Source organism: Peromyscus eremicus, chromosome 10 (assembly GCF_949786415.1).
Source record: "Peromyscus eremicus chromosome 10, PerEre_H2_v1, whole genome shotgun sequence".
NCBI classification, from domain to species: domain Eukaryota; kingdom Metazoa; phylum Chordata; class Mammalia; order Rodentia; family Cricetidae; genus Peromyscus; species Peromyscus eremicus.
Genome location: NC_081426.1, coordinates 64,999,462 through 65,014,327, shown reverse-complemented (window position 1 = coordinate 65,014,327; position 14,866 = coordinate 64,999,462). Strand labels below are relative to the sequence as shown.

General features: G+C 44.8%; 1 protein-coding gene across 6 annotated transcripts in view; it reads left to right on the top strand.

Moving 5' to 3' along the window:
* Positions 1–14,866, top strand: part of Fryl (FRY like transcription coactivator) — a 246,331-nt gene that overhangs the window by 38,924 nt on the left and 192,541 nt on the right. For all 6 annotated transcript variants that reach the window (XM_059275978.1, XM_059275977.1, XM_059275976.1 and 3 more), the window contains exon 2: positions 64–242. The gene's annotated coding sequence lies outside the window, so the exon portion shown is untranslated. The remainder of the gene's footprint in view (positions 1–63; positions 243–14,866) is intronic.

The following is a 14,866-nucleotide window of genomic DNA, read 5'->3' as shown; positions in this document are numbered from 1 at the left end:
ACTACAGACTTGGTTTTGGACCCAGATGTTTGGACTAACCCGCCCTGCGTTTCTGTCTTGCAGCCTTCGACATTCCGCGTTCTGCTTCACACATGGAGAGTTGCCGCCGCTGCTTTTACCCAGCGTGCCCACGTCAGTGCCTGTAAAGTGCAAGCTCCAGGGTGGAAACGTTTCTAGATGGATCCTTTCCAAATTTGGTGTCTTTTCTACAAACTCTGTGCCTCAACATCCATTTCTAAGTGGTAAGCGTGTGTCCTTAAGCAAAAAATTGAATTTTGTTTATTTTGCGCGCACGCGTGTGTGTGTGTGTGTGTGTGTGTGTGTGTGTGTGTGTGTGTGTGAGAGAGACATGCAGGCATGTGGAACTGGTAGGAGTTGGTTCTATCCTTCTATCACGTGGGTCCTGGGGATGGAACTCGGGCTGTCAGACCGGTGCCTGTCCCTTTAAAGGATGATGGGAATCATGAGATGATTGTTCTTTGGACTGCCTTTCCTAGGCTCTCTCTTTTTATATAAGTCAGAGTTATTTTGGGTACTCTCTTCTGAACTACGTCTAAAAGTAGCAGTAGCATAGGTTTGAAATAGTCTTTCTGTACTGCCTTACTGCTATAATATAATACCTAATATTAGCGAATAATACGTATAAACATACTTGCCTTGGTCACTTTTCAGTGCTATGGCAAAATACTTGAGCAAGTCATCTTACAGAGAGGAAAGGTTTCTTTGGGCCCGTGGTCTCCGAGGCATCAGGCTGTGGTCAGATGGCTCCGTGGCTTGTCTGCCTGTGGCAGAATCACATGGTAGAAAGGCACGGCAAACGGAAGTGTCTGGGAAGCAGAGAAAGAGAGAATGTTTAATAGCTGTTTGCTCTTGCTGCTGTTGTCCCACTGGGGTCCCCAACTTACTGGACATCACTGCTCACATTCTGGGCAGGCCTTGTGTTATGATGTATGCACTCGGGGGACCCCGGCTGGCCAGGGTATCCCGCATGGTGTGTCTCATCCGCTGTCCACTGCCTGCCGCTGCATCTACCCAGCATGCCACCATGTTTCCCAGCACACTCGGGATACCCTGGCCAGCCGGGGGTCCCCCCCCCCCCCAGGGCATATATCATAACACCTTGCCCCCTCAGTTGCTGTCCAAGTCAATTGTCTCTGGACACCACCCTGACCCCTATCCCCAGACCTTAAAAATGTTTTATTAATTTCCCAGGGGAGGGAGACACTGTGTAATCACTCTGACGACAGTCAGACACACGAGTCTAAGGTGTGGCCTTGATAGGCTTTCGTTTCTCCATGATTTCTTTGAGTCCTGGTGATGGACATCACTAGAGAGGTGTGTGACGTCAGCTATTTTCAGTGCATGGCCCTGCGTGTGCCTCTTCATACGCGAGGTGTACTCAGAACACGTCTTTGGGCAGAAAGGGCAGAAGAGGAAGACTAAACAGAACACATGTCTGAAATGGGAGACCTTAAAAATGAACTGGTTTGAAATGGGCCCCCTTTGAGGCAGTTGGCACATGTTTACCAAAAGCTTGAGATTTATGGATGAAAATACATAGTGCCTGTTAGCATAATATGGAAGTTACTATCTAGGAAGCCTGACATTAGATGGGGTCCTCAGCAGTAGAGTGAGAAGGGATCCATGTAGTTCAACTCTAGTTCTTACATCAACTACATAGGGTTTTTAAAGAGCACACACTAATTAGCCTTAGACGTCAGTTTTCTCATACATGCGACGAATCAATGAAATGATTTGTGGATTTATTTCTTAGAAGATTTTATGTAATACCTTGTTACTTCAGTGAACAAAATGAAAGAATATTTATTTATTTATTTATTTATTTATTTACTTTTTAAATTGAGGGTATGCTTTCTTCCCTCTCCCGGCTGGGGAGACAGTTTTGGTCCGTTAGCGAGTTATGAGACAGGAACAAGATACCTGCTATTAGAATATTTTTCACTCAGTGCTTCTCTTTGCAGGTTGGTGACTTTCATCCTTCTCTTCCTGCATTCTCCGTCTTCTCACCTGCTGACCTCTGGGACGCTCCTTATTTGGCCCAGACGTTTTTTTCTCTCCCCTTCTCTACTGTTCTCTCTGTATTCGTGGTGCTTCTATTTCCTGGGCCTGCCTGGTCTCTGTTATTTCACTTTAGTTGTTCTCCAGGGTCAGTAGATCTTAATCAGTGAGTCCAGTCCTAGAGCCCTTAAAAAATATAGGTATATTTTGAAGAAGGCTAGAAGCAGCTGAAAACAATTAATCAACTAGCATTAGTGCCCTAGGATTGATCCCCAAGTTCTGTGACCTCCTTACTCCCTCCATTTCCGTCTTCTACCTCATCTTTGCTTGGGACTTGGGACTGACTGTTCCCTTCCTATGATATTGAAATCAATGTCTTCACTTGAAAGAGTTGTCTTAGTCAAGGTTTCTATTGCTGTGAAGAGACACCGTGACCACGGCAACTCTTATAAGGGAAAACATTTAATTGGGGCTGGCTTACAGTTTTGGAGGTTAGTTCATTATCATCATGTCGGAAAGCGTGGTGGCGTGCAGGCAGGCATGGTGCTGGAGAAGGAGCTGAGAGTTTTACATCTGGATCCACAGGCAGCAGGAAGAGACGGTGTCACTAGTCTTGGCTTGAGTGTCTGAAACCTCAAAGCCCGCCTCCACAGTGACACACTTCCTCCAGCAATGCCTCACCTACTCCAACAAGGCCACACCTCCCAGTAGTGTCAGTTCCTATGAGCCAAGCCTTCAGACACGTGAATCTATGGGGGCCATTCCTATCCAAACCACCACACCGAGTATTCATGCCTTCCCCAATCTCCCATAAAGCATTGCGCCCCAATGGCAATCAGGTCAGGGATTGGCAGTTTTTGTTTTTGTTTTGTTTTGTTTTGTTTTTTTCTGTAAGGTTGTTTTGTATTTGAAGACTGTCACTTTCCTCTGCTTGTGGCTTATACAGCTGCTAAGGTAAAGGGAAAGCAACCAGTAAGTATAAACGAATGACCACAGCTGTGTTCTAATAAAACTTTATTTACAAAACAAGTTGTTGACCCCTTGTTTTGGGGGCTCTTGAACTATTCTAGAGGTTGCAAAACAGGCATTTTAACACTCCTTTTTGTTTGTTTGTTTGTTTGTTTTGGTTTTTCGAGACAGGGTTTCTCTGTGTAGCTTTGCGCCTTTCTTGGAACTCATTCTGTAGCCCAGGCTGGCCTCGAACTCACAGAGATCCGCTTGGCTCTGCCTCCTGAGTGCTGGGATTAAAGGCGTGTCCCCCCCCCCCCCCCGCCCCCCAAAAACACTCCTTTTTAGTGTATTAGATGGAGCATGCATCTGTCACCCAGTTGGGACAGCTTCTTCAGTAGCTTCTTGGCTACCTGGAGCAACATTTCCTCCCCAGTTCTGGTGTCAACACTCTCTTCTCTCTCTCTCTTTTTGTACAGCGGAATTTTAAGGATACAATCCAGAATCTATGGATTGGTACTTTCAGTTCAGTTCCAGCATCCTAATTTATTTATTTTTTTCATTTTGTATTAATTTCTTTCAGCTGCAAATCTGGTTCTTTATGGCACCAGGAATAATATGACTACAACATTAAATAATTACTCATATACAAGACTCTCAGTAATAATACAGTCTCTTCTGGCTTTTTTTTTAAAATAATGTATCTATGACTCTGGACATGATGACTCATTATCATTACATTTGGGAAGCTGAGGCAGGAAGGTTGCTGTGGATGAGGCCAGCCCGGTCTGTGTAGCAAGACCCTATCTCAACAAAGCAAACTAGCCAGGTGTGGTGGTGTACACCTTTAGTCCCAGTCCTCAGGAAGCAGAGGCAGTTGAGTCTTTGTGAGTTGGAGGCCAGGCTGATCTATAGTGAGTGAGTTCCAGGACAGTCAGAGCTACATAGTGAGACCCTGTCTCAAAACACACACACACACACACACACACACACACACACACACACACACACACACCAACCCAAACTAATCAACCAACCAAATAAAATTGTATTGAAACAAACAAACGATGCAGGTGTCTATGAAGTCCCTCTCATTGTGTGAAGTGTCTGTGAGATTCCCTGCAAAATGACCGTTCTTTTATCCATGTTTACCATTTCATTGTGTGAAATGCCTCCATTAGTTTATCCATTCTCTAGCTGATGGAATCAAGTTGCCCTGAATTCTTTTGCATACTTTTCATAGACATTATAAGCTTTATTTATTTTTTCCCACATGTACTCTGGAGTGGAATTAGTAAATTATTTTTGGACACAGGGCACACGTCCCTCAGAATGCTTAGCAAAAGTACTCTGTGCGTTAGTTAGTTATCCATTGCTCAGGGACAGATTCTCCCCAAACATCTCAGCTTACCCCAGTGACATCATTATCTGACAGTTGGTATCATTCTGTTACTTTGGGGTGCAGCTTAGTTGAGTGCTTGTAGCCAGAGCTGCTCATAAACTGCCATGGTGATATTTTCTGGGGCTACAGTCATTTCAGCTGGTGGGGTCACAGAGACTTCTGTGGTGCATTCGAGCTCACTCTTGCAACTTTGGGCAGGATTAATCCTTTCTGGCTGTTGGTCAGAATTTGTTTCTTTTTCTTTAGTGCCGGGAATTAAACCTAGGGCTCTCGTGCAGTTATCCACCTTGACTGTGTTTAAGTGTACAGTGTAAGGGCATAAGCACATCCGTGCTGTTGCTCACTCGTCACCCTCTTCTGTCTGCAGAACCTTTTCATGTTCCACAGTTGAGTGGATTGAACTGAATGGATTCACAGTATCCGTCCAGTGTAACTCTCCGCTCTCCCACACCCTGCCCTGCCCCATGAAAACCGCCTGGTACTACTTTCTGTTCAGGGTCTGTCTACCTCATAGGTGGAGTCATAGCAGCATTTCTCCTCCTGTGGCTGGCTTATTTTACTCAGCATAATGTTATCAAGGTCATTTATGTGTGGCATGCATCGGAACATCTTATTTTTTGCTTTCTCTCTCTCCCTCCCTCCCCCCCCCCCTCTCTCTCTGTTTATTTATTTATTTTGAGACTGGGTTTCTCTGCAGAGCCCTGGCTGTCCTGGAACTAGTTCTATAGGCCAGGGCATCATTTTTTTTTTTTAAAGGCCAAATTGATACATTACGCTCAGATCCCACATTTTAAAAACCCGGCTGCAGGGACTGAGTTATTGCTCTTTGTTGCTAGTCGGTTGCTTTGCTATGAACACTGGCATTCTTCTGCATTCTATTTTCGCAGTAGTCTCCAAACCCACTCCATGCTAAAGGAGAGGAATTGTGTACGGGTGTGAATACCAGGAGGTGGGGGCCATTGGCATGCCTCTCAGACATACCATAATAATCCTCCTCTGTGTAGCTAAGCCAACAACTGGCTAGTCTTAGTTAGCAACATAATAACTTATAAGCTGTAATGTTATTTTACAGTCATCTATAATAGTTTCATGGACCCAAGGACAACATTCACAAAACAAGGTATATTGAAAGGAGTTACTTCCTATTTTTTTTTCCCTCTTATAAGAAACCATTTGAAAATTTCAGTTGATTTGTTTAAGTATAAGCAGGTGGGGCTGGAGAGACGCCTGAGCAGTTAAGAGTACTTGCTGTTCTTCCGGGGGATTACGGTTCAGCTCCCAGTACCTGTGATAGTTAGCCCCCAACCTGTAACTCCAGCTCCAGGGACTCCAAGGCCCTCTTCTGGCCCCGTCACAAAATAAATAAAATAAAATAAATATAAACAGGTGATGTTCTTATCTCCCCCCCCCCCCCCATCCCGAGACAGGGTTTCTCTGTGTAGTTTTGGTGCCTGTACTGGATCTTTGTAGACCAGGCTGGCCTTGAACTCACAGAGTTCTGGCTCTGCCTCCCGAGTGCTGGGATCAAAGACGTGTGCCGCCACCACCACCCGACTCTTATCTCTCTCTTTAATATATATTGTAGTATACTATATACCTTCCTTTCTTCATTTGATATATTCTGAAAATTGCTCCTTACCAGTTTATGTCAGGCGGGTGCTTAGAAGTGGGTTGGTACGGTCAGCGGCTAAGTGAATTTCAGTTTTATTCGCTATTTCCAGATGTAGCCTGAGAGTCAGACTTAGTGTTCTCATCAGCGGGTGCCTATTTGTGTATAACCGACTATGTCGTAAAATACGTTTTCAAACCTTTGGGGGTTTTACTAAGTCAATTTCCACCCTCCTTTTGAACGAGATGGTTTTTTTGTGCAGTAAAGATACATTTGCGTATCTGCCTCTCTTAATTGTCCATTCCCTTAGCCCTCCTTTCCTTGGGTTTCTAGTGGTGTTTTTTGTTGTTGTTGTTGTTGTTATTATTGGTTTTTTTTTGGTGTGTTTGTTTGTCTTATAAGCCCCTTTATTATTAGAAATACCAACCGTTAGTTCCCTTCCCGACAGCAGAGTTAATTCTGTAATCTGCTTCCTGCCTGCTTCATTTTTTTCCTTACCCCTTCCCCGTTGGTGGTACACTTATTTTTCTGATCATTTGATGTTTGATAGTCCCCTTATATAGCCCAGACTCCAGCTATTTCTTCAAACATGCCCGAGATGGAATTTGACTTTATCCTCAGAGCCGGCGTTCCAGCATCCCCTTTATCAGTTAATGGCATGCCTGTTGTCCTAGTTGAGAAAGTGAAGGCTCTTTGTGGCTTTATTTAAAATGAATGCGGTAAGTAATGGTGGAATACCTGCCAGAGTTGGAAGTCCTGCAGCTTGGCAGTAGGTAGGAAGTCGTAATCCCTGCCCTTGGGTAGTGGTCTCCTGGGGGAGTCCCATGTTAAGCACAGATCAAAAACTGCGGTTAATGTGTCAAGAGAGAATTCAAGGGTGGGGCCATTCGTGGATTGGAGAGGTTATGGGTTGCAGTTGGATGGACATTTAAGCTGAGATTGGAGAGGTGCTAGGCCTAACCTGATGAAAACAGTCCTGGTGACATTTGCAGATGCAGGAAACAGGGAAGGATGCTGAGTCAGAAGTGAATCTTCTAGCAGATGTACAGCACCTGGCTAGCTTGAAGGCGTCATCTCATCTGCTTTGTTTAAAGAAAAATTCCTCCCCTGAGAAACTGAGGCCCAAAGCTGGGGCAGGGAGAAGGCCATTTGAAGACAGCCTGGGCTGCCTGCTGAGGGCCTGTGATAGAGAGTGCGTCTTCGTTATCAGCTTGGCTGGGTTTAAAACCAAGGGTGGCACATAGGATTGATGAAGGAAGGGAGACCTACCAGGGCCATCATCTCATGTGCTGATGACCAAGACTTTCCCTGAGCACCAGCATCCCCCTCTCCATTCCCTGAGCACCAGCATCTCTCCATTCCCTGAGCACCAGTATCCTCCTCACCCCATTCCCTGAGCACCATCATCCCCTTCTCCCCTTTTCCTGACCACTAATATCCTCCTCTTCACCTGATTCCCTTGAGTACAGCATCCCCCCTCCCCATTTCTTGAGTACAGCATCCCCCCTCCCCATTTCCTGAGTACAGCATCCCCCCTCCCCATTTCCTGAGTACAGCATCCTCCCCATTTCCTGAGAACAGCATCCCCCCTCCCCATTTCCTGAGTACAGCATCCTCCCCATTTCTTGAGTACAGCACTCCCCCATTTCCTGAGAACAGCATCTCCCCTCCCCATTTCCTGAGTATAGCATCCCCCCATTTCTTGAATACAGCATCCCCCCTCCCCATTCCCTGAGAACAGCATCCCCCCATTTCCTGAGTACAGCATCCCTCCTCCCCATTTCCTGAGTACAGCATCCCCTCTCCCCATTTCTTGAGTACAGCATCCCCCCTCCCCATTCCCTGAGAACAGCATCCCCCCATTTCCTGAGTACAGCATCCCCTCTCCCCATTTCCTGAGTACAGCATCCCCTCTCCCCATTTCTTGAGTACAGCATCCCCTCTCCCCATTTCCTGAGAACAGCATCCCCCCATTTCTTGAGTACAGCATCCCCCCATTTCCTGAGGACAGCATCCCCCCATTTCCTGAGTACAGAATCCCCCCCCATTTCCTGAGAACATCATCCCCCCATTTCCTGAGTACAGCATCCCCCCCCATTTCCTGAGTACAGCATCCTCCCCATTTCCTGAGTACAGCATCCCCCCCATTTCCTGAGTACAGCATCCCCCCCCCCTCTCAACACAGTTTCAGATCCTGTACCAGGGAATGGTGCCACCCACAAGAGCGGGTCTTCCCTCTCTAATGACCATCATCACGATGATTCCCCACGGGCCTCTCTCACTTGCCAGGTGATTCTGGGTCTCATCAAGTCCACTGTTGAGATTATAGCACACATTAATTTTTTGTCTGAAGAAAACAAGTTAAAATATAGAGGAGAAAAAAAATCACAAGATCCCAACAGCCACTTCGGATCATCATGTTCCCACGATGACGTGCATGGAGATGTAGGCCAGTAGCTGTATGCAGACAGTGGCCGCATTTGTGGGGTGATGGCGCCTGCTTGTTCAGTTGCGAAGTCCTCTTAGTTCTGCTCCAGGATCAGACTCATTCCTTGTATCTTTATCTGTCAGTGGTCTTTAGAAGGAACTCTATAGCCTAGTCAGACTTAAAAAATAAAAGTTCCACCCTGTTTTAGCCCTTTACCGCCCAATCGACTTCCAAAGGTAACTTAGAAATGACAGATGATTTAATGGCTGGGGCTGTAGCTCAGTGGTAGAGCGCTTGCCTGGCATGCTCGTGTCCTGGGTTTGGTCCCCAGCACCACACAAACAGAGTGTAGTGATGTGTATCTGTTATTAACCGCAGCACTTGAGGATCAGACACTCAAGGCCAGGGTCCCCTGCATGAGACCCTGTTTTTTTTGTTTTTTGTTTTTTTAAATCACAATAAAAACATGATCTGTTCATCCAGTGCTCCCTTTCTCAACAACTGGTAGCCCCTTCACTGGGGAAGAATGATGTCTTGCCAAGACTGAGGTATCACGTATTTTAGGTTCCTGAGGCTCCCTTCTTGTGGGCAACCAAGCACCAATCATGGTTCCCCTCCTTCCGTGGCTTCTTCCCTGACTAATTTCCCATGATGCCATGTCTGCCTGCAGATTTCTACCCCCTTTTTTCTCCTTTCCTAAAGGCTCACACCTAACCATTCCCCTAATCCGCTTAAGATGCCGTCAGTGAGATTGGCTTATTTTTGACCTACATATCCTGTTTTTTCCTTTGTTGCTGAAGTCAACTCTAAGACTCTTTGTTATATTAGGAATAGTCATGGGTTTATTTGTAGTGAAAAGAACTGCGTATTTTTCATTTCAGAATTCGTAGGACTGAAAAGAATGTTGTTGGGTTGTGTGAGATTAGGGGATTGAGTCAAGGGGATCTCTTTAAGAAGAGGCAAGTCTCAGGGACAGTGCCTCCGGCGCCTTGAATAGAACCTTCAGGAAGTGACCTTATTGCGCAGAAAAGCCTGACTTGCCTTTTGAGCTATCTTCACTCTTCAGCGCACATCAAAGAACTCTCCGCACTGATTTGGCAACAGTGTGTTCCTATGGCAGTAGCAGCGGTCTGGGGACTTTTAGATCCATACCAGAGTTAGTTTTTAGTATAACCACAATGTGAATTCTGAAGCCTGGTATGTTAAAAGATAGCTTTCGTCTTTTGCTTTTCCAACTACCTACCACGTGTGCACCCTTTTGAAACATTCTCCCATGAATAGGTTGAGAAGGGTAGTCTGAGAAGTGGGTGAGTCACACCCATCAGGGCACACCTCCGGTTACAGACCCCATCCTATCCCATATTGGCATGCTGTCTGTGTAGGGCATGGCTTGATGGACAGCTGGGTTGTTTCCATGCCTTCTCCTGTTCCCGGTGCTCAGTTTCTAGAAGGCTTTAACAGCATCGCGTTTCACCGCTTGCATGCTCTAATACAGAGGTTCTCTCCCCGTGGGTCCTGATGCCTGGGGGCGCACGGCCGGGGGGTGGGGTGGGGGGGGTTGGGGGGGCGGCCATTGAACAGCCCTTTCACAGGGTTTGTGCAAGACCATTGGAAAACACAGATATTTACATTATGATTTGTAACAGTAGCAAAATTAGTTATGAAGTGGCAACAAAAATAATTTTATGGTTGAGTCACCACAACATGAGCAACTGTATTAAAGGGTCACGGCATCAGGAAGGGTGAGGACCTCTGCTCTAATTCATCTTCCAGTTAATGTTTAATTTTGCCTTAATGTGATTTCAGGGAATGTTAAAATCCTTAGTGTGAAGAGCAACATAAGCTAGCTAGCCAAGCTGGTCCAGAGACCACACATAATCAGGTGCCTTTGAATTCTATGACAGTGAGCCAAGGACCAACTAACTACTCTCTCCAAACAGAGCTGGAGTAAAGCAGAAGGCCACACGGATGCTCAGGAGAAAATGATGATGGAGTGGAGAGATCTTCATATAGACCGCGGGATGACACTTGGTCCTCTACATCCTTGTCAGGTCCACCCTCAAAGCTCGGCCCATCTGTGGACAGTTACAGTGTTGAAAAGCATTAGCATCCTCCTTCAGGACGTTTGTGCTCTAGACTGGATTTATTTTTAAGAATCATGGCTGAAATGAGGCTGTCACTTCCCTTTGTGAAGTTGTTCACTGGGCTTGCATGATTAGACCCCACCAAAAAGGATTAGATTTAGTCTGTGAAATATATTCTCTGATTTGTTGGTCACAATACGGTTTCTTTTAGTTTGTTATGAGTTGATTCATTTTGTGAAATATTTAGTAGAAATTCTGTGTTAATTACGTTTATTTATCCTGTTTTGAGAGTTCTGAAGTTTTTAGATCACGTAAGAATGTATTGGAATCACGGTTGCATTTGCACGCCTAATCTCACACAACTCCATGTAGCAGCTTATTCTGTTCAAAGGGCCAGATGTTGAGGATTTCAGAGTTCATTGACCAGTGTTCTCAGTTCCCCTGTCTGTTGTGGTTAGTTGGATTGAAATGCAGGCGTGCCTGCGGAGCACCCACTGTAGCTGGTCCCACCGAGTGGGCTGTCCGTGACGGGTGCTGGTTTTGTTGTTATTGTTGGGTCCTTAATTAGTTTGAATTTCTGGGGTGTCATTTCTTGGGGTTCAGCGAACCAACTCTGAATTCTCCCCTCCTGTATTTGTAAGTTTCTTAGACCAAAGTTAGCCACCATGAAGAGTCAAAGCCTGTTTGTGGGTGGAGTCGGCGGGGCCCCCGCTGACTTCTGTTTGGGGGTTGTCTCGGTTACTGGTTGTGCTCTGTAAGAGCAGGATTAAGCTCTGTGGTGTGTTTGTTCTATATGGTTATCTATAGTGAGCAAGCCAGTTTGGAATGTTTTGTTACTCACTTTGAAATGTGTTATTTTTCTGTGTAGAGGACGTGGATCTGAATAAATGACTTATTATCTTTTGCAAACTTCTAGGGAGGGACCATCAGCTGGGACCATCGGTACCCAGCACAATACTTCCTTTCATAAATGTGGGGAGGAGGCAGTAGCAGATAGCCTCTTGAGGGGGCAGAGCCAAGAGCTGTTACGTAACTCGGGGTACACGATAGCATCTGGGCTGTAGGGCCAGGCACCCTGGGAATTGGGCCGGGGAGACTTCCAGCGAGGCAGTGTTATTTATTGAGCCCGAGTATGTGACTTAAAAGGCTTTGTAGGAATCAGCCGCGTAGAGTGGGAGATGGACCTGGAGGAGCTACGGGGAGGATTTGGAGGTGAACATGATCGAAATACACTGTATGCGTATGTGAAATTTTCAAGGAATTAATAAAAATATGTTAAGAGGAGAGGGGAAAAAAAAGAATGGATCTCTTTCTTAGCTCTCCACATAGAAGCAAGAAGAGTTGGAGTTATAACTTGTTTTCCAGTTAGTCTTGGAACAGGGAAGGCTTGTCCCCTCCTCCGTTCCAGCTGAAACCTTTCTCTTTGGTAAGGACTGTAGCTCAGATGTATCCATAACTTCAGAGCACCTGAAACGTATGCATGGCTTTTCTTCTATTTTGTCTGTAGACCCCCTTAAAGGTGGCCTGTGTGGCTAACTGCCATTTGTTGTAGATTCTAGGAGCTCCGTTGGAGGGCTGGTGACTATGAGGCACACTGCTAGTAGCCGGTTCAGAGATACCCTTAAGAAAAATAAAATAAAAGTCAGGTTCTCATGGCACCTGGTTGACCTTGAATTCCCGAGCCTCCTGTCTCCATCTCTCAACTGCTGGGTTATACTTGAATACCATCCTGCCTAGGGATCAGAACAAGCCAAGGGCTTGGTGAACACTGGAAAGCACGCTGCCAGCTCAGCTATATTCCCAGCCTCGACCCAAAGGTACCTTTTCTCTTTAACAGTCTTTGATATCCCCCACCCCATCCACATTATTCTTATTTTTCTTTTCTTTTCTTCTTCTTCTTTTTTTTTTTTTTTTTTTTTTTTGGTTTTTCGAGACAGGGTTTCTCTGTGTAGCTTTGCGCCTTTTCCTGGAACTCACTTGGTTAGTCCAGGCTGGCCTCGAACTCACAGAGATCCGCCTGGCTCTGCCTCCCGAGTGCTGGGATTAAAGGCGTGCGCCACCACCGCCCGGCCCTTTTTTTTTTTTTTTTTTTTTTTTTTAACCAGTGCAGAGTTTCTACTTCTTTCCTTTCGTCTTTGTTTTTTTGAGACAGGACCTCTCTCCTCCTACCTCCCTGCCTTAGTCCTGGCTGTCCTGGAACTCACAGAGATCCACCTGCCTCTGCCTCCTGCTGGGATGAAAGCATCACTGGCAAGTTTCTGTTTCTTGAGGGGCTTTTTCTGTGAGGCTTTTTAAAGGGTGCTTCACGTTGTAACAATTCACATTTAGAGAGGGAGACTGAATTGGAGCTGAGTTTTAAAATTGTCCCTCATAAAAAACAAGTGTTTGGAAGTTGCAGAAACATCTTCATTTGAAAACCAGAAATCAAAGTAATTTAATTTAAAATGTCAAGGTCATAGAAAGGTTATAGAAAGTTCAATTTGTATCATAACTTTCAGGAGATCATGAGAAATGTTATGTTATGTTTATATTTTTATAGTATCATAAAACTATAAGGAATTATCTTATTGTTCTTTATCAAACACTTGATTGTGGATTGGAATCAAAAACCTTTAGCCGGGCGGTGGTGGCGCACGCCTTTAATCCCAGCACTCGGGAGGCAGAGCCAGGCGGATCTCTGTGAGTTCGAGGCCAGCCTGGGCTACCAAGTGAGTTCCAGGAAAAGGCGCAAAGCTACACAGAGAAACCCTGTCTCGAAAAACCAAAAAAAAACAAAAACAAAAACAAAAACCTTTAAGTAGAGTCTGTCCCTATGTAAATTAAACCCTAATGAAGTATTGAAAGTTAGTGTATACAGGAACGACTCTGGTGCCATTGAGAAGTTTTGTTTGTTTGTGAACAAGCTATTGTTTTTAAGACAGGGTACAGGAGACACTGTACAGCTAAGAGCTGCTTGACTGGGGACTACCATAGGTCTCTGCTGGGTTGTAAAATTTGCTGTTTTCCTTTTGTATTGAGCCTATGTATGTATATATATATATATATATATATATATACATATATATATATATATTGAGCCTATGTATGTATATATATATATATTTTAAATCATGAACAATGAATTTTCATTAAACAAACAAGAAAAAAAATAGTACCATCAAAACTAAAAGCTAGTAATTTGAGTGTTGAGTGAGCTTTAGAATAATGTTAAATGAATTGTTCATATGTTGCTTATGGACATATTTGTTTATGAATTTTTTTGGATGTGCATCGCATCCACATTGATTTATATGAACACACATATAAAATACACATTTTTAACATTTTAGAGCTTGTTTATGAGTTTTCAAATAATACACAACATGATTGATCTATACCTGGTATATGGGCACCTCGTATTTCAACAGGGAGACCTTGGCAGTTACGTGTAGTTTGCATATTGTCAGTTGAATTCAACACATGTTTCTTTCGTGCCTGACTATTTATAGGAGAGCAACTTTGCTAGTGTCTGTGGGAAGTGAACTGGTGTGTGCACCCTTTAGTGGAGCTCAGGCCCCAGCCACTTCTCAGAACTACAGGGTTTTATAGTGGGAAGAAACCTTAGAGGTCATTCTCTCTGGACAGTGTCTAAACACCCAGCTCCTTGAATCCCACCCACTGTAACCTGTCCTTGGCTCAGTAAATGGGAGGAGACTTAGCCCCTGCTTCTTGCCAGTTTAAGGAAATTGTTTTCGTGGAGAATGATGGAAGTATCATTTTTCCCCTAAACAATTCAGAGATGATTACAGTATCCTGCAGGGTGCTCCAGATACCTCCTCCTGTACATATGTATACTAGGTTGTCAAAGAAAACATACTGTGAATAAACTTTTGATATATTAAAATTGAGAAACTTCCCCGGTTCCTGTCCTCCCCCCCCCCACACACACACACAGGGTGCAGCTCCTGTTCCCTTTGTCCTTAGAAAGGGTACCTAGTTCCTCACCATCGTCACTTGACTCCAAGGTCAAATGCTTTCTATATGCAAGTCAGGTGATATTTCGTCACAGTGTATCCTCGTGAAGGATATGCGCTGACTCCTCCTGCCCTCTTTTATAAATGCTGGCCTAGTTCATATGCCTCTGGATACAAACGAAATCTGTTGTTGCAAACTGTGAATCTGCAAGCGTTGTTTATGATGTGCCTAACTTGATACCAAGATGTGATTTAGGCACCAAGAGAATTTGGACTATTTAATACTGCTACATAATAAAGTGACTTATCAAATGTTCACGTGGGCACATACAGAGGCATGATTGTGCTCCCGCAGTGCACGATATAAATACTGAGGTTGTCTTGGAGAGCCAGCATGGCATGCCGAAGGCATGGTTTGGAAAA